Raw genomic sequence first — 19387 nt, forward strand, 5'->3', positions numbered from 1 at the left:
ATAGTATTTTAGTCCAGGAAAAAAAGATTTATTTTGAATCATCCAAATATAATCCCAGCCTAGGGGACTCTTGTGTTTATGATTCCTTTAAGAACTCTGCTGTACAATCCTGGGTGGGCAGCTGGGGTTGAGATACATCTCTACCAAAGGAGGCGTAAGGCGCTCCTACCCTTCACTAGCCTGCAGGTCGCCCTTGGGCAAGCTGTGGTACCTACTTAACCCTGCCGCACCACCCCCCACCATCATTGTCATGTGAAGCCATGGGAGCAGCTGGTGGATAGTCGTACGAGTAGCTGGTACATATCACAAGCCCCGGTCATGCGACCACTGATGCCAGGCAGACAATCTCTGAAGAGTATTGATAAGGGCTAGGGTCACCCGCCTTGTAAAGAGACTGCCCAGAGGAAAGGCAATGGCAAACCATATCTGTAGAAAAAAATTTGCCAAGAACAATCATGGTCATGGAAAAACCACGATCACCCATGTCATATGACGCAGCACATAACGAACGGACACTGTATAATCCACAAGGGCAACCTTGAATTTCTGGCCCCACTCTGACTTCTCTTTCTTCAGCCTCCTACACTGTTGCAGCTTCCAACATTAGTGATGCAGGGTCCCAACACAAAGAATCAACAAATTCCTCCACCTCCCCCATGGATGCTGCTTGACTGCTGAGTTCATCAAGCAGTTGGAATTTTGTTTCAGATTCCAGATTCTGCTGTGCCTTGTGCACTAATTTTGAGGAAGTGCATCTTGTCTTTTCTCTGGGTATGATTAAGCCCTTGAAATTTAATAGTATTTTACATTTTCGGGTAATAATTACATTAGAGCATAAGACCGTAAGACATAGGAGTGGGATTAGGCCAGTTGCCCCAGTGAGTCTGCTCTTCAATTTGATCATAGCTGATCCATTTCCCTCTTCTGCCTTTTATTTGCTCTCTTGGGTGTTGTTGTAACTTTCTGCTTCAACATGAACTTTCTTCTTTTCTGTCTCTTGCTTTCAAAGTAATCGTCTTATTGTTGTAGGCTGAATCAAAGGTGGTGTTGAATCAGGCAGAGACTGAAAATCTGGCTGAGTGGTGCCACAACAATAACCTCTTACTCTATGTCAGTAAGACCAAGGAGCTGATTATTGCCTTCAGGTTGAGACCCTTTATTGTCATATCGGGGGCACTGGTGGTGGACCCAATTACAAGACACAGACACTGAAGTACAAGGAACAGGACTAGGTGTATCAAGAAAGCAAGGAAAGTGAGGAAGAAACAACGCTGGACAAGACACAGGCCCTGGACAAGACTAGGAAAGCGGGACCAGGACAAGGAACTGGGAACTAGGAGCCTGGGCTTGGACTCCAAGCCAGAGACTGGACAAGGACCTGGAACCTGGGTCTTGACTCGGACTCGGACCCCAGAACTAGGCGAGGACATGACGTGGCTACAGGACTGGACATGGCTTGGGTTCTTCGAGGCTTGGGTATGGACTCCGAGCCAGAGACTGGGCTTGGACCCAGAACCTGGGTCTTGACTCGGGCTCAGACTCCAGAACTAGGCGAAGGCATGATGTGGCTACAGGACTGGATGAGGTTTGGATTCTTCGAGGCTTTCCTGGGCAGGATAAGGTGCTCCTGGGATGGGCGAGAACGCAAAGCCTTGACTTGGTCTTGGGAGAACAGGAACATGGAACACAGAGCCAGGACCCCTCCTAGGGAGCAAGACGTAGGGCCAGGACTCATACACAGAACACTGAGAGACAGATCTCCACTCAAGGTAGCGGCAAACGGCCGGACCTACCTAGCGAAGGTGTGGACACAAAGGGACAGTTCCAAACAACAAAAGACAGTTCCTTATCTAGACAGAGCAAGGCTCTGGTCTTGCTCCGGTGGTAGAAACTGACAGCGATACAGGCGAGGACTCAGGCGAGGTTGCAGGCAAGTCTTCAGGCCAAGGCTTCAGCAAAGTTGCAGGCAAGGCTTCAGGAGGAAGGTGAAGGGGCGGGAAGTGAACGGTCCAGCCCAAAATGAGAATCATGTGCCTCAATTAAGGCACACAACAGGACAAGGGAAAACAGGAAAACCTGGAATACGGATCGATGGACCGGACCCTGAACCAGAATGCAGACTTCTCGGATCAGACCATGATATTTGTCAGGACTCCCACATCAGGGACCCCCACCACTCTTCTCACTGCTGCCATGAGGAAGAAGGTACAGGAGCCTCAGGACTTACAGCACCAGGTTCAGGAACAGCTATCACCTCTCAGCATTGGGCTGTTAAACAAGTGGGGATAACTTCACTAAACTTCATTTGCCCCATCACTGTTCCTACAACCTATGGAATCACTTTCAAGGACTCTTCAACTAATGCTCTCGATATTTATTGTTTATTTCTTTATTTGTCTATCTATGTATGTATTAATATTTTTTCCCTTCTTTTTGTATTTGCACAGACAGTTGTCTTTTACACATTATTTGTCTGCTCTGTTGGTGTGGTCATTCACTGATTCTGTTATGGTTATTGGATGTATTGAGTATGCCTGCAAGGAAGTGAATCTTAGGGTGGTGACATATGTGTACTTTTATATAAATTTACTTTGAATGTTGAACTTTGTTTTGTGCCTTACTACAGCTAATCCCTTTTCTCTCCACCCAACTCCCTATCTGTGACTTAAAACACCAGTCACTATGAAGCATCCTTCACTCAAAACACCGATTTTTCCTTTCCCCACAGCTACAGCCTGACTTGCTGGGTGCTTCCAGCTGTTTTTTGCTTCCAGTTGTCATCATCTGCGATAATTTACTCTAAATATTCGATCCTTGTTATACTTAATCAAAGGGTAATAGTTGCTGAGCGGAATCAAAGTATTTTGGCTTGAAGGAGATTTTTTTGAGGAAATTAACAGTCTCGGAGATGTTTGTGCTATGCTTATGCTCAGAGGAGATCGTAAAGCCAAGCATATCAATGAATGAAGAAGGATCAAATTTGCAGACTCAAGGTTATTTGATCAGTGTGATTTTAGATGGGGAATTTTGGCAAGCAGATTAACTACAGATGGTTCTAAAGTCAAGTTTAATGTTGTCATTCCACATGTATCAACATGTCCTTGCAATGGTACCTGATGCTGACTGGAAATTGAAACCCTGACTGATGTCCATTCTTCTTTCCCTAGTCAGAGATCATTGAGTTGTTTGTAAGGTCCTGCCAATATGACAGCTGTCAAGTACTGAAGGTTCTCCCAGCATCACCCTGGTGTTCTGGATAGGTCATCTGAGTGCTCATGCCTCCCACGACATTAGCATGTGTGGCACAGTGTGTAGTGGTCAGCATAACGCTATTACAGCACCAACAATCCGGGTTCAATTTTCCGCCGCTGTCTGTAAGGAGTTTATATGTTCTCCCCATGCCTGCGTGGGTTTCCTCTGGGTGCTGTGACTTTCTCCCACATTACAAGAATGTACGAGTTAGTAGGTTAATTAGTCACATGGGTGTAATTGGGTGGTGCAGTAAGGGCTGGTTACACTGCTGTACCTCTAACTAAATAAAACATGAGGTACCTTTCTCTCGCCAGTGCCTCTCTCTATTTCAGCAGACTTTGAAGCAAAGTAGAAAATATATATCTGCCCTTCTGGATTAATACGGCTCCTGTGACACTCAGCCATCAAGAGTATTTGCTTTGGTGTAATTATTTTTCCCTAGTAATCAGGGTTCCCTGATAGGTTGACTGACAAACTAATGGGAATTATAATTTTGGAGGCTCTAATTCTGTAGTATTCATATTTTGGTCTGTGGTACTCTCAATCTCTTTCTCTGCAAGCAAACACTGTCACCATTGTTTCATGAGCCTAAATGGCTTCACAAAAAGCTAACTGTTAGCTGGACTGGAAAGGATCCAATTACAACAATTGGGACAATCTCTGGTTAGTGAAGGAACTGCAAATTACTATGGGTTATGATGGGAGGCGATAGCTGATGGCATTTCTCTTGATGGATATCTCTGGAAGTACAAGCTGACTGGGGAGAGTTGGAGCTCAGCTTGGGTTCCCAACCAACTTACGACAGTGGAGGACTACCTTTCCAGCAAGGCTTGGAGAGCACATGATATGCACTGACACACAGAGCCAGTGACATCGGAAAAAAGAACAGAGAAAATTCCCGTGAAGAAATAGAGACTATTTTGCAATTTCCAATAACTGAATTCACAGAAATAAAAAGTGGTAGAAATTCTCAGTAAGTTGAGCAGCATCTATGGAGAGAGAAATTGGGTTAAGGTAAGTTGCCTTCAGAATCTGATTACAATTTAATTGATAGCCTGGGTAATGGTGGTCCCAATTACATTGCTCAGTGTAAAGATAGCAGAACACAATGTACCACCTCTTCGCACTGCTGTGGAATTGTCTCTAATTGTGCTTTCTTTGACCTGAAGCATTATTTTGTTCTCACTTTCTGCAGATGCTGTCTGCCCTGCTGAATGTTCCCAGAATATCCTGTTCTTTACCTTCCTATAATCTGTGTGTAGTTCGAAATCTGACCAGCGTGTTTTTGAAAGGAGTACAGAGAAGTTTTAATTCCATAGGATACACAGACCTCTTCCTATAGAATTCCTGTCGGAAGTCAGGCTGACTAAGGTTTGGCTCCCAGCAGGATGGACAATGCACAAAGTAGTCAGCAGTGGGAGAAGGAAGCAGTGAGGCATTCGTGCTGCCTGAGTAGGAGTGTGGGAGCAGTTCCAAACCTGGGTGGTCTCGTTCCATGAATGAGAAATCTGATCTCCAGTCTGTGGGATGATGATAGAACGGGGAATACATTGGATGGGAAGAAGAGAGCTTGGTCCTGGGAGAAGAACTGTGCCCCTTCCTGACTTGCAGTGATTGCTGCAACAGACTTCGTCTGAAACTGTCTTTGCCTCCCCTGAGGAGTTGATTTCCTGAGGATTGGTAACAGAGCTGGCCAGATAGGGTCATGCAAAGGGATGTGTGGAGCAAGTTTTTTTCCACAAAGAATGCTCGGGGTCTGGAATGCACTACTGAGGTGGTAGTGGAGGCAAATAAGATAAAAGTGTTTAAAAATATCTTAGGTAGGCATATATATGTATAGAGAATGGAGGGACATGGACATGTGTAGGCGGAAGGGATTAGTTTTATTCAGCATTTAATTACTAACTTAATTACTTTGGCACAGCGGCATGGGTTGAAGGACCTGTTCCTGTGCTGTATGGTCCTATGTTATATGCTTGAGATATGATAGGTTAGGCCGGAGTTTACCAGTCTTATTATAAATAACCTACCAAATCACCCATATATGTAAAGCCCAGAAATGTGCAAGTTGAGTTTAAGTTTATAAATCTGAAAATATTTACAGTACATTTTATCTATTTTTGTGAGATAAAGGGTGGATATGTCAATACATGTTTGCAGAACTACCTAGTTTTTCTTTGTACTTGGCCATGAGAAGTGTGGTGGAAAAGCAGCATTTTAGTCTGTTTAAAAATACTGTAAGTACTTGATATAAGTCTCCATCAGAGCTCTTTATGTGATGTAACACAAACTGCTTCTGAAACATTCCTGCCCTTTTAGCAGCCCTCTCATTTATGCTGTCATCACTAATGCTCCAAAGTAATAGTTTGCTCTTGGGTGTGAGTTTTTTTTTTCTCTGAGCCAGGACCTCCAGATTACACGAGGGTTCAGAGTTTCTTGGTGAACCTGTCAGCTCTCATAAGCTTGAGTACTGTGAAGGATGACACTTCAGTCCATTTCATCACTCGTCCCTTTACTGACAATCAGACACCGTGTTCTGACCCAGTACTCCCAGTTCCCTCAGCTGCCAAGGCCCAAGCTCTCTTTGGCATGAGGTTGATGGAGTGTCAGTGGTGCCCCTGAAGGGCTATGCCGCTAATGATCATAAAAAAGGAGGTTTCCTAGTGTCTCATTGCCTTGTCCTCTCACCTTCCTAGTTCAATTTTCTCTTGCATTTTGTTCAGGGATAGGGAAAGGTTCAGGATTCTTTATAAAGATATGACTGATATTGGCCTCAAAATGTTCTTAAAGTCCAGGAGTTAGACAGTACAAAAACAAGCCCTTTGCCCACCATGTCTATGTAGTCCATTAATACTAATTCTATTTACCACTGCTTGGTCAAAAGGTGCCTATGCCTTGATAATTCAAGTGCTTGTGCAGAAATTCAGATTACTGGCATACCTGTATGTCGTGAAATTCTTTGTTTCGTGGCCACAGTACAGTAGAAGACATAAGAAATTACTACAAGTTGCAATAAACAAAAATAAATAAATTGAGCAAAAGAGGAATAGTGAAATAGTGTTCGTGGATTGGTTTATTTTCCATTCAAATGTCTAATGGTGGAGAGGAAGAAGCTGTTTCTAAAACATTGAAAGAGTGTCTTCAGGCTCCTGTACCTCCTTTCCAGTGGTAGTCTCGAAAAGAGGGCATATCTAGGATGGTGCAATTCTTAAATGTTGTAGGATTATCAGCCTCAATGTCTCAATCACTATTCACTCAAACAATGCATTACAGATACCAACCACTCTCTGGATGAATAAAATTCTTCAACAGGTCTATTCTGACGCTCTTCCCCTTACCCTAAACTTCTAGTTTTGGACACCTATGTTATGGAGGAATATCTCTCACTGTGCATCCTCCGCATCTCACCTAACAGGGTTTCCTGCTTCCAAAGACTCATTATCAACTCTTAATATTCATCCATTTCTACAGCTCCAAAGGGCTGACCCTTCTAATCCTGCACTAAAAAGACTTGCAATCAAATAATGCAATTCAGTTAGTGAAGTACTTCTGAACCCTAGTTCTTATATTGTAGAAAACTGCCGGACAGATTTCATCCAGCAGGATTTCATAAGAAGCAATGTGACACAATATAAGCACAGTAAATTATCTAGTCCTGCCGAGTGTTGCGGAATAAAGAGGGAGATGGGGATACAGGTAATTAATACTTTAAAAGGGGCAACATAGGAAAACAAGGTGAGAAGACATTTGGCACACACGCAGTAACGCCCTGGTTAAGATTCTTACTGCTGATGCTGTAGGGTATTTCATTCAATAGCTCTACGTAGAATCAATGTGTTCTGCTGTTAGTGCTTTGGTTTCAGGTAAAGATAACAGGCTGTGATGTTCAAATTAGGAGTGTTGGGTCATCCAATCAGGATGGTGGTATTGGGAGAAGGTTCTAGAGAAAGTTGGGCAGAGAGGATTTTGTGACAGACACTGGTGGGGTTGTGTTTTTTTGGTGGGAGATAGAAAGAGAAAAAAAAATCGGGGGAGATATAGGATTCAATCCAAATGGAATGCGCGATTTGATGGATTTCAAGATGGGAAGTTGTACCGGTGATCAGTGATGAGGAGTTGGTGCCGTGAGTAAGGGACATACCCATTTTTTGGAAGATATGAATTCCAACCTTGAGCATATTTAGACTGGTTTAATTATAATGGGACTTCCAATTTTTTCTTTTTCTTTTTCTTCTTTTAATAACTGTTTAATCTGACATTAGTAAATACACCTTCTTTATAATTAGGTGTGGTGTACGGTCTGTTATTTCTTGCCAACAGATAATTGCATGTGGGCAGTACTTACATGGTATTTGCTCAGATCGGAGTTCAGGTGGACGAAACATCCCAACGTTCCTGTCTGGTGGGACCCAAGCCATACTAACCCCAGACACACAGAGTGTGAGAAAGCTGGCTTTCTCACCGCTGAGTCCAGTGGCTGTTAGCAGAGTGGCTAACGAGCCAAGTTTCTATAGAAGCCCAGTAGAGCGGCGGGGGGGGGGGGCGCATTGGCATTCAATACATTCATTGGTCTGATGTTATGTACAGGAGTTGGGTCATTGTGCTACAGCTGGTAAAGACATTTTGAAGGCCACATCTGGAGACCTGCGTACAGTTCTGGTCACTTTGTTACAGGAAAGATGCCATTAAACAGAAAGGGGTTCAGAAAAGTTTTCATGAGGATGTTAACAGAACTGGAGAGTTTGAATTATAATGAGAGCTGGGGAGATAGTTTGGGAATTTGTTCCCTGGGGCATTGAAGGCTGAGAGGTGACTTTTTCAAGGTTTATATTATCATGAGATGTATAGATAAGGCATTTTCCGTAGATCGTGGGACTCTAAAACTAGAAGATGGAAATGGCCCTGGGAAATAGGTGCGGGTGTCAAGTTAGCATCGAGAGGTGGGTGGGACACAAAGAGACTGACATGAAGAGCATCTGTTTGACTGCAGTCTGGATCTGCTGTCTCAGGCTTGTATTGTGGAATGGTCACTCGTGGCTCCATCAGTGTGTCATGCAGTGAAAGCTTCTGTTACTCTGCACTCACACAGACCGGGCAGTTTCCTGCAGCTATGTCCCTATGGGAGGAATAGGTCTCAATTAACTGTTGTGCTACTAGACAATGACAGGATTGTTTACACTTCACGTCACAGAGTTACACAATAAGAGAACCCATCCACACCTTCTTGGAGCACAGGAGATGCTCCAAGAGGTGACAGGAGCAGATTTAGGCCATTTGACCAATCGGGTCTGCTCCACCATTTCATCATTGCTGATCCAATTTTCCTCTCAGCTGGAGTCTCCTGCCTTCTCCCCATATCCCTTAACGCCCTGACCAGTCAAGAATCTATCAACCTCTGCCTTAAGTATACATAAAGACTTGGCTTCCCCAGCTGTCTGTGCCAAAGAATTCAACAGGTTCACCACTCTGGCTAAAGAAATTCCTCCTCATCTCCGTTCTAAAATAACGTCTCTATTTTGAGGCATCCCTCTATTCTGAAGCTGTGCTCTCTAGGCCCAGAATACCCCTCTATAGGAAACATCATTTCCACATCCACTGTATCAAGGCCTTTCTCCATTTGATAGGTTTCAATGAAGTCACCCCTCATTCTTGTGAATTCTGGTAAATTCTGGTCCAGAGCCATCAAACACCCTTTATATGACAAGCCATTCAATCATGGAATCATTTTTGTGAACCTTCTCTGGATCCTCTCCAGTTTCAGCACATCCTTTCTAAGATAAGGGGCCCAAAACCGCCCACAATACTCCAAGCAATACCTCGCCAGTGTTTTATAAAATCTCAACATTACATTCTTGCTTTTATATTCTTGTCCCCTTGAAATGAATGCTAACATTGCATTTACCTTTTTCACCACAGACTCAACCCGCAAATTAGTATTTAGGGAATCCTGCACAGGCACTTCCAAGTTCTTTTGTACCTTAGTTTTTTGTACACTCTCTCTGTTTAGAAAATAGTCAACCCTTTCATTTCTTCTGCCAAAGTGCATGACCATACATTTCCTGACACTGTATTCCATCTGTTATTTCTTTGCCCATTCTCCTGATCTGCCTAAGTCCTTCAGTAGCCTCTCTACTTCCTCAAAATTACCTCCCCTCCACCTATTTTCATATTGTCTGCATACTTTGCAAAAAAGTCAACAATTCCAGTATCCAAATCATTGACATGTAACGTAAGAAGAATCGGTCCCAACACAGACCCCTGTGGAACACCACCTCACAGGCAGCCAATATCTTGAGGGGCATAGATACAGTAAAAGCACACAGTAATCACAGTGATAAATTGCACATTTTATGTGCAATTCTTCCATCCGGTTTGAGTTGATTTCCACAATAAACAGATGTGCTCCCTAGATGCTCCAAATGAGTCAGATTGCATTATACTGCACAATACAATACAAGAACCATCCAATATAATATGTCAACCTTCTCCCTTGTTGTTGAGCCCTTCATAAACACTCCAGAGGTTATCTGAATTGTGCACAGTGCTATTCCCAGTGGCTATTGTAATGCAAGGGCCATTGGCAAAGCAGTGAAAAGCAAAGTCAAGTGTCATGTTAATTTAATAGCAAATGTAATACAATTATCCAGGCAGGAAGGGAGAGAGGAAGTAGGAAGCCATAGGCCAATAATGCTGCATTGTCATTGGGAAATTGCTGTAATCCATTACTGAGGAGGTGTATCAGAACATCTTCACAAAACGGACTGCAAGGCTGATGAAGGCAGCTCAGCACCACCTTTGTAGAAGCATTCAGAGACAGGAAACAACTGCTAGTGTGTCCCAGATGCAAAAATAGAAAACCGTAAGTTAATCAAGCAAAGTCAATGTGGTTACAACAGGGAAATTGTGGTTGACAAAGCTGCTTCAAGTAACATAAAGCAAATGTTCTGTACTTTGAATTCCAGAAGGACTCAGTAAGGTATCACATAAACAATTAACACACAAAAATAGCACAAGGTGTTGGGAGTAATATATTGACCTGGATGGGATACTGGTTAACATAAAAAAAGAGAGCTGGCATCATTTTTGGATTGGCAATCACTAATTCGTTGTATGGCATTTACTTTAGATCAATGACGTGGATGAAGGCTTTGAGTATATTGTACTCAAATTTGATGGTGATCCAAGATAGGTTACACAAAGAGCACACATAGATAGGAGGACTGAGAGGGCAACATTTTGACAGATGAAGTATAATGTGAAAAATATGAAAGTATCTGCTCTAGAGAGGGACTGATGGCTACTTGTACATGAAAAATATAGAGTATGAAATAGAAGGTAATTAAGAAGACAAAGGGTTTGTACTTGCATTGGAGACACCTCAGAGAAACTTCACTTTTGGGATGAAGAGGTTAAAGTGGGAAGAAAGATTGACAGTGAGAATTTTGAGTGATGTTTTCCCTTCAGGCTGTATCATAAATGAGGGGGCATAACTTCAGCACAAGTTATGAGAAGTAATTTCTTCTCTTGGAGGTTTTCAATCTTTTGAATTCTTTACCCGAGAGAGCTCTAGAACTCTTGAGATGGTTATTGAATACATTCAAGGTGGAAAATTATATATATGTAAATTACAAGGGAAGCAATTAACAGAGAGAACAGGAAATGATTTTGGGTCCAAGATCAGATCATTCATGACCTTATTCAATAGGAGAGCATGCCTGAGGGATTGATTGGCCTACTCCTGCTCCTGTTTATACACCTTGGCACCAGTTTTGTTGAAGGACTTCATATCTGAAACAGTAACTTTTCCAGAGATATTTCCTGACCCGTGAAATATTTCCAACATTTTCTGGGTTTTGTATTATTACAACATCTCCCTTCATTGTCCAGTTCACATCCTTAAGCTCAGTGGTGTAAGTCCATTTTTATCCCTTCATGTGATGTTTAGCAGAAAGCTGGTGTTCAATCAAAGTAACTTCTCGTCAGGCATTCAGTGCCCTCCACACCAGTTGTGCACAGTGTGCCGTATTGAATATTGGTAAAGTAGGTTCACAATGTCTTACATTATTTAACTGACATTATTCAGAGTTAAATTGTTTTTGATTTTTTTTCCCTTTTCTTATTTCAGGTCATTCTTTGCGCTTATCGTATTCAGTAGCAAAGTTCAATCTACATTTACCATCTACCTTTTGCCCAAATAAAATTGGGTGAAAGAAAAAAACAATGAAGAAAATCTGAGGTTTTGTCCCTTATAGGGCAGCTTCATGTTACTAAAGGGAAGACAAAAATGCTTTCTCTGGAATACCATTGAATAAATGTTATTATGTCGAAAACCTTAACTATCATACTTTGAGCCTGAGAATCACGGATATTTAGTGAGGAATGCTTTTCTTGTGCACCAAATTTTTTTTGTGTATTTGAACTGCATTATCAGAAAAAACATCAGCTTCAAATTGCTTCTGTCCTGGGGTGGATGGTTGGTTTAAATCTATAACAGGAAAGCCTTTTTCACTCTTCAGGACCACACACAGTCCACACCCAAGTTGAAATGCTCACACCTGCCAAGTGAGGGCCAGCACAGACAATGATTGTCCCAGAGCAGAGCAATTTTTAATTGGTCCTTTCCTGTACATGTTGCAATCCCTGTGGTATCAGACAAACTTGTACCACATGCGAACAATCATTTATTGCTCCTTTGAGATTGTTCTTGGCACTAGGCTGAGGGTTGGACTGAAGATACAGCTGGAATTCAAAACTTCAAGACAACTGTAAAAAATAGAGAGGCTAGGTAGGTAAATGTTGGATATAGTGGAGAGAATTCTTCATTATGACAAAGAAAGGACAAAAACATCGGAGACAGAGTGGAGGTTTTCAAATACAGGTAATAGGGCAATAAAGGTCAGTAAACGTACTATGAAGAAGCTGACGAAGGAATGATGCAAACTCACCCAGTGCTAACAAAAAGCAATCATTGAACAGCTTATGCTGCCATATTTCAGAACTAAAGTTCAAAGTTCGATTTATACACTGTCCCAAAAGTAATACTTATAAATGGTATTTTCCCAAAGTCACTACACAATAGCAATCAACAATTAGGACTACACAGCAATATTTATGTAAATCTCCAGAAAGTCACAATAGTAAACACCATTAGAATAGTCCAAAAGTTCCTAGCAATAGAGAAATTAGTGTACTTGGCAATATCTGTACATCAGGTTTTACCAGACTGAGCTGAGAGGAAATTAAAAAAAAGTAGTAAAAATAATTAAACAAATAAGCAAATAAGTAATACTGAGTCTTTGAAATTGAGTTCCTAGGTTGTGTTCAGTGATCAATTGTTTCAGGAGTCTGATGGTTGAAAGGTAATAACTGTTCCTCAACCTGGTGGTGTGGGTAACTACGTGAAACTCCTCAATTCATTTTTCTTCACATTCTTTATACCTGAAGGAAATTGGCTGTTTAATCCTGATAATTTACAAGCCCAAGCCAATCCAGGAAGACAGAGGTGAAAGGTGACAAGCTGTCAAACTTTCCCCTTAATGATTTTGAATACTGTATACTTAGAGTTAACTCTTACAGCCAGCAAATTGACTAAAGGCTGAATGGCTTCCTTCTGCATAATTTACTCTCTTACTCAGAGAAATTTAGTCCCTTCTGTAGGTGGAAATATGTCAGGTGAGTTTTGCAAATGATAAAAATTCTTAACTAACCACCTAACTCAGCTTTAACGTAAGTGGGACAGGGTGCCAGTTATCAATGTACTTCCAGGAGCCAGGTTGTCTATTTAAACATTAGAGTATATTTATATGCCTCAGGCTTAGTTTATCTTCCTACTTTAATTTCTTTAAGTGTAGCACCAGTATGCATTACTCTATTTTTTAAAATAAAATAAACTATTATTCATAATAAAAAAATTACAAAAATAGACCTTTCAATGCCTTTTCATTCTTATAACCATGGTCAATATTTTCTGCCCTTACACTTCCTCCCTTACCACCATTCAGGGCCCCAAACAGTCCTTCCAGGTGAGGCATCACTTCACCTGTGAGTCGACTGGGGTGATATACTGCGTCCGGTGCTCCCGATGTGGCCTTTTATATATTGGTGAGACCCGACGCAGACTGGGAGACCGCTTTGCTGAACATCTACGCTCTGTCCGCCAGAGAAAGCAGGATCTCCCAGTGGCCACACATTTTAATTCCACATCCCATTCCCATTCTGACATGTCTATCCACGGCCTCCTCTACTGTAAAGATGAAGCCACACTCAGGTTGGAGGAACAACACCTTATATTCCGTCTGGGTAGCCTCCAACCTGATGGCATGAACATTGACTTCTCTAACTTCCGCTAGGCCCCACCTCCCCCTCGTACCCCAGCTGTTACTCCTTTTTATGCACACATTCTTTCTCTCACTCTCCTTTTTCTCCCTCTGTCCCTCTGAATATACCTCTTGCCCATCCTCTGGGTCCCCCCCCTCCTTGTCTTTCTTCCCGGACCTCCTGTCCCATGATCCTCTCGTATCCCCTTTTGCCTATCACCTGTCCAGCTCTCGGCTCTATCCCTCCCCCTCCTGTCTTCTCCTATCATTTTGCATCTCCCCCTCCCCCTCCAGCTTTCAAATCCCTTACTCACTCTTCCTTCAGTTAGTCCTGACGAAGGGTCTCTGCCTGAAACGTCGACTGTGCCTCTTCCTATAGATGCTGCTTGGCCTGCTGCGTTCACCAGCAACTTTGATGTATGTTGCTCAATATTTTCTGTACTGTTCTATACTGCCTCTCTTCACAGAGGCATGCCACAACACAGATAGAACAAAGACAAATATCTCACACAACATCACATCCTAGTGTAATATTTTACTCAGTATATCCGTGAATTAAAATGCAATTGAAGCAGTTTTTGTTGCCGTCGGTAAGCCAAGAAGTGAGGAAAAGCAGAAAATACCAGACCTAAATTGCAGTCTCAAGTCTGACTTTCAGTGAAATTTGATCTTATCTGTCTAATTTTATGCAAAATTTACTCTTTTGCAAGAAATGGAAGTCACTTTGCATTTTGTTACACATTTGTTTTTAAATGCAATTTAATCTGGCAAATTGTTTCAAAATAGTAGGTTAATTCAGCTGAACAACATTTACAATCTAGAATTATGAAAAAGATTGTAGTCTAGATTTTCAGATAATGCTGCACCAGGTCAGGCTGACTCAGAGGATTCAAATTTAACTCCCAGGAGCAGCAATTGTCAGGCTTGGCTGATTTCAATGACCAAACCTTATTAGAGGGTCGATTGCAGACTTCACAATGAAAATAGCTGTGAAGATGAGAGGAGGGAGTGGCCCAGCTGTTAAAATAGGATGGTAATGATCCAGACGCAAAATTGGTCCTCCAACATGAGTGTCCCACAGTATTGAAGAAGGCCTGCAGTTCAAAAGGGAACTAAAAGGGCGTTTTACAGTTCTGTAAATGCTTGCTGCATTTTAAAAGAAGATTTGCTTCTCAGATTTAAGTATCAGACTGGGCCCTGAAAACTTGATCCTCTCAGTTAATGTCCACTGATGGCAATGTGAGACAATAATAGTAACAGCCTGCATTAGTATTGGATCCTTCATAATGGAAAATTATCCCAAAGTTTTTTCACAGAAGTGCATACAGACAAAAATGGAGGCCAAATCAAAAATGAAGAAAGCAGAAGAGTGCTAACACAATCAGTTGACTTTTAGGTTGTCACCATCATCATCATCAGGTGCCATGCCCAGTTTGAGCTTCGACTGCCATGGCCCACACCCTCTTGTTTCGGGTCAGGTGGATCAGTTCATTAGTATTCATTTCCAATTCTCTGGCTGCTGTCTCCATCATCATTTGCCTTTGTCTTCCTCTTGCTTTCTTCCCTTCAATCTTTCCCATAATTACCGTGCATTCCAACTCCTCTTTCCTAATCACATGTCCAATGAAGTTTACATTGCCTTTTCATGATCTCATACGTTATTTCTAATTTTGTGTTTGCTCTGTTCATGACATCCTTATTAGATATTCATTTCATCCATGATATTCTTTGCATCCTCCTCAAAAACCACATCTTTGCTGCTTTACCTTACAGTTGCACCTTACAGATATTGTAGAATGTTGGAAAGCTGAGTAACTAATGAGTTAAAATAAAACACCAGGGATTTTGTTTGCCCTCAGTCTGTCATCTAGAGCCCATCGTTAACATTGATCCTCAACAGGTGCAAAATTGCACCTACTGTATTGAAGAAATGGAAGATAGGTGACTTAAAACAAAATTAAAACATGGCGATCAGAGAGATAGTAAACACAAGTGATTCTCCAGATGGCGGAAATCCAGAGTAACACAAACAAAACACATCAGGGGGAACTCAGCAGGTCAGGCAGCATATATGGAACTGAATAAACAGTCAACATTTCAGACTGAGATCCTACTTCAGGACTGGAAAGGGAGGGGGAAGATGCCAGATTAAAAAGATGAGGGGAGAGGAAGGAGGACCAGCTGGAAAATGAATCAGCTGGATATGAAGGGATCTCATCAGAGAGGAGAGTGGAGATGGTAGAAAGGGAAGAAGAAGAGGCACCTTTGGGAGGTGATAGGCAGATGAGGAGATGAGGTAAGAGTCCAGAGTGGGGAATGGAAGAAGAGGGAAGGGGAAGAGAAAAAAATTACCTGAAGGAGAAATCGATGTTCATGCCATTAGATTAGAGGCGAGCTAGATGGAATATGGAGGTGTTGCTCCTCCACCTTAAGTGTGACCTCATTGTGGCAAAACCGGAGGCCACGGACCGACATGTTGGAATGGGGGATAGGAATTAAAATTGTTGGCCACTGGGGAAATTCCACTGTTGGCAAATGCAGCAAATTGATGGATGGAGTTGCTTTATCTTTGCCATGGTGAGGCCACTCTCAGTTTGGAGGAGCAACACCTTATATTGACGTTATAGACCAGTGAGTCTTACTTCAGTAGTTGGCGAGTTGATGGAGAAGATCCTGAGAGGCAGAATTTATGAATATTTGGGGAGGTATAAAATGATTAGGAATAGTCAGCATGGCTTTGTCAAAGGCAGGTCGTGCCTTATAAGCCTGAGTGAATTTTTGGAGGATGTGACTAAACGCATTGATGAAGGTAGAGCCGTAGGTGTCATGTATATGTATTTCAGCAAGGCATTTGATAAGGTACCCCATGCAAGCCTTACAGAGAAAGTAAGGAGGTATGGGATCCAAGGGAACATTGCTTTGATGATCCTGAACTGGCTTGCCCACAGAAGGCAAAGAATGGTTGTAGATGGGTGATATTCTGCATGGAGGTTGGTGACCAGCTGTGTGCCTCAGGGATCTGTTCTGGGACCCCTACTCCTTGTGATTTTTATAAATGACCTGGATGAAAAAGTGGAGGGATGAGTTAGTAAATTTTCTGATGACACAAAGGTTGGAGGTGTTGTGGATAGTGTGGAGGGCTGTCAGAGGTTACAGCAGGACATTAATAGGATGCAAAACTGGGCTGAGCGGTGGCAGATGGAGTTCAACCCAGATAAGGGTGAGGTGGTTCATTTTGGTAGGTCACATATGATGGCAGAATACAGCATTAATGGTAAGACTCTTGGCAGTGTGGAGGATCAGAGGGATCTTGGGGTCTGAATCCATAGGACACTCGAAGCTGCTATGCAGGTTGACTCTGTGGTTAAGAAGGCATACGGTGCATTGACCTTCATCAACCTTGGGATTGAGTTTAAGAGCCGAGAGGTAATGTTGCAGCTATAAAGGACCCTGGTCAGATCCCACTTGGAGTACTGTGCTCAATTTTGGTCGCTTCACTGCAGGAAGGATGTGGAAGCCATAGAAAGGGTGCAGAGGAGATTTACAAGGATGTTGCCCGAATTGGGGAACATGCCTTATGAGAATAGGTTGAGTCAACTTGGCCTTTTCCCCTTGGAGCGTCGGAGGATGAGAGGTGACCTGATAGAGGTGTATAAGATAATGAGAGACATTGATCGTGTGGATAGTCAGAGGCTTTTTCCCAGGGCTGAAATGGCTAGCATGAAAGGGCATAATTTTAATGTGCTTGGAAGCAGGTACAGAGGAGATATCAGGGGTAAGTTTTTTACGCAGAGAGTGGTGAGTGCGTGGAGTGGGCTGCCGGCGGTGGTGGTGGAGGTGGAAATGATAGGGTCTTTTAAGAGACTCCTGGATAGGTACATGGAGCTCAGAAAAATAGAGGGCTATGGGCAAGCCTAGGTAGCTCTAAGGTAAGGACATGTTCGGCACAGCTTTGTGGGCCGAAGGGGCTGTATTGTGCTGTAGGTTTTCTATGTTTCTGTGTTTCTATGTTCTGACCAGGTAGCCTCCAACATATTGGCATGAAAATCGATTTTGATTTATGGTAATTTTTTCCCTTCCCCTTCCCTCTTCTATTCTCCACTCTGGCCTCTTACCTCTGCCCCTCACCTGCCTATCACCTTCCCCGATAGCCCTCCTTCCCTTTCTCCCACGGTCTGAATATTCTCAGATTCCTTCATCTTCAACCCTTTACCTTTCCCACCCAACTGGCTTCACCTATCACCTTCTAGCTAGCCTCCTTCACCTCTACTAACCTTTTTTTATGCTGGCATCTTCCCCTTTCCTATCAAGTCCTGAAGAAGAGTCTCAGTCTGAAATTTCAACTGTTTATTTGTTTCATTAGGTGCTACCTCACCTGCTGAGTTCTTCCAGCACTTTCCATGTGTCGATAATGAAGTTAAGTTAAAATAATTCAAAATGAATGGCAAAGTAGAAAAGTAAAATATATATCCTTATCAAAGTGACACAGAAACAAATGGCAGCATCAATGGAGAGGAAAAAGGAGTAAATGGAAGAACTTATATTAGTAACTGCCTGGTAATTATTGATTTCTTTCTTATGTTTCAGATTTCCAGACTTGGAGAATTTTATTTTGTACAGAGTGTAAAGAATTCCCAAATTCCAAAGCTTTGGTGCAAAGATTCAAGTTTCATCTACTGCATTCGGTAGTTCCAATGTGGCCTCCTCTGCATCAGTGAGACTAAGTGCAGGCTAGGCAACTGATTTGTAAAGCCTGCACCCTGTCCGTAATGGCTATCCCAAAATCCCAGTTGCATGTCATTTCAGTTCCCCTTCCCTCTCCTATACTGATCATTCCATCTTTATTCTTTTCTACTGCCAGGATGAGGCCCAGTGTGGACAACAAAGCCTAGGGACAACAGCCTCTATTCCTCCTGAGAGGTCTACAACCCAATGGCATGAACATTGAATCTTCCACTTTCAGGTAACGCTGCCTTCCAGTGTATTCCTCCTGATCCTCTCCGATCTATCTATTTTTGACCGTTTTCCCAAACCACCCTCTCCAGCCAACCCACCATTACCCATCTTCATTCTACTCCACCGCCTGGTTCCACCCATCTCCCATCCACACATTTCACTCACTGGCTCCTCAAGTCTTCCCTGCCTGGTTCTGGTTCTTCCTGCTCTCTCTCCGGATATTTCTCAATATTGCCTTTTTTACTTTTCAGATTCCGGTATCTTCAAAAGGTGATGCCTCAAAAAGGAAGTATCCATCATTTAAGACCCCCCATGGCCCAGGACATGCCCTCTTCTCATAACTACCATCAGAGAGAAAGCATAGGAAACTGAAGACACACATGCACCATGCAATGTTTGAGAAATGATTTCTTCTCCTCCACCATGAGATTTCTGAACAGAGAATAAACCTATGAATGCTACTTCAATGTTTTTGTTCTCTTTTTGCACTGATTATTTAATATTTTTGTATATATTTCTTATTGTATTTTTATAATATACTTTATGTATATATTGCATGGTACTGCTGATAAAAAACAACAAATTTCATGAAATATGTCAATGATAATAAACCTGATTCTGATTCTGGTTGTCTTTGTGTTCCTGTTTATCACCTGCTCAGCTCTCTCCTCTTTCACCTTGTCCTCTTCCCATTGGTTTCATTTGCTTTTCTTTATCAGCTACCATCTGTCATTCACCTACCTGTGATTCCCAACTCCTACCCTCATCCTACCTGGCTCCACCTGCCCATCATTCTTCACCCAACTTCCATCCACCAATTGCCTTGGCCTCTGCTTCATGACTCCTCTTCCCAAAGTACATTT

At 42.4% G+C, this 19387-nt stretch overlaps 1 long non-coding RNA gene across 1 annotated transcript; it reads left to right on the forward strand.

Annotated features, from left to right (window-relative positions):
* The first annotated feature begins 18209 nt into the window (after window positions 1-18209).
* Window positions 18210-19149, forward strand: LOC134344488 (uncharacterized). Its single transcript, XR_010017449.1, has 2 exons — window positions 18210-18531; window positions 18776-19149. It is a non-coding gene; the product is annotated as an uncharacterized LOC134344488 (long non-coding RNA).
* The last annotated feature ends 238 nt before the right edge of the window (window positions 19150-19387 follow it).

The sequence above is a fragment of the Mobula hypostoma genome, chromosome 3, assembly GCF_963921235.1.
Source record: "Mobula hypostoma chromosome 3, sMobHyp1.1, whole genome shotgun sequence".
In the NCBI taxonomy this organism is placed as follows: Eukaryota; Metazoa; Chordata; class Chondrichthyes; order Myliobatiformes; family Myliobatidae; genus Mobula; species Mobula hypostoma.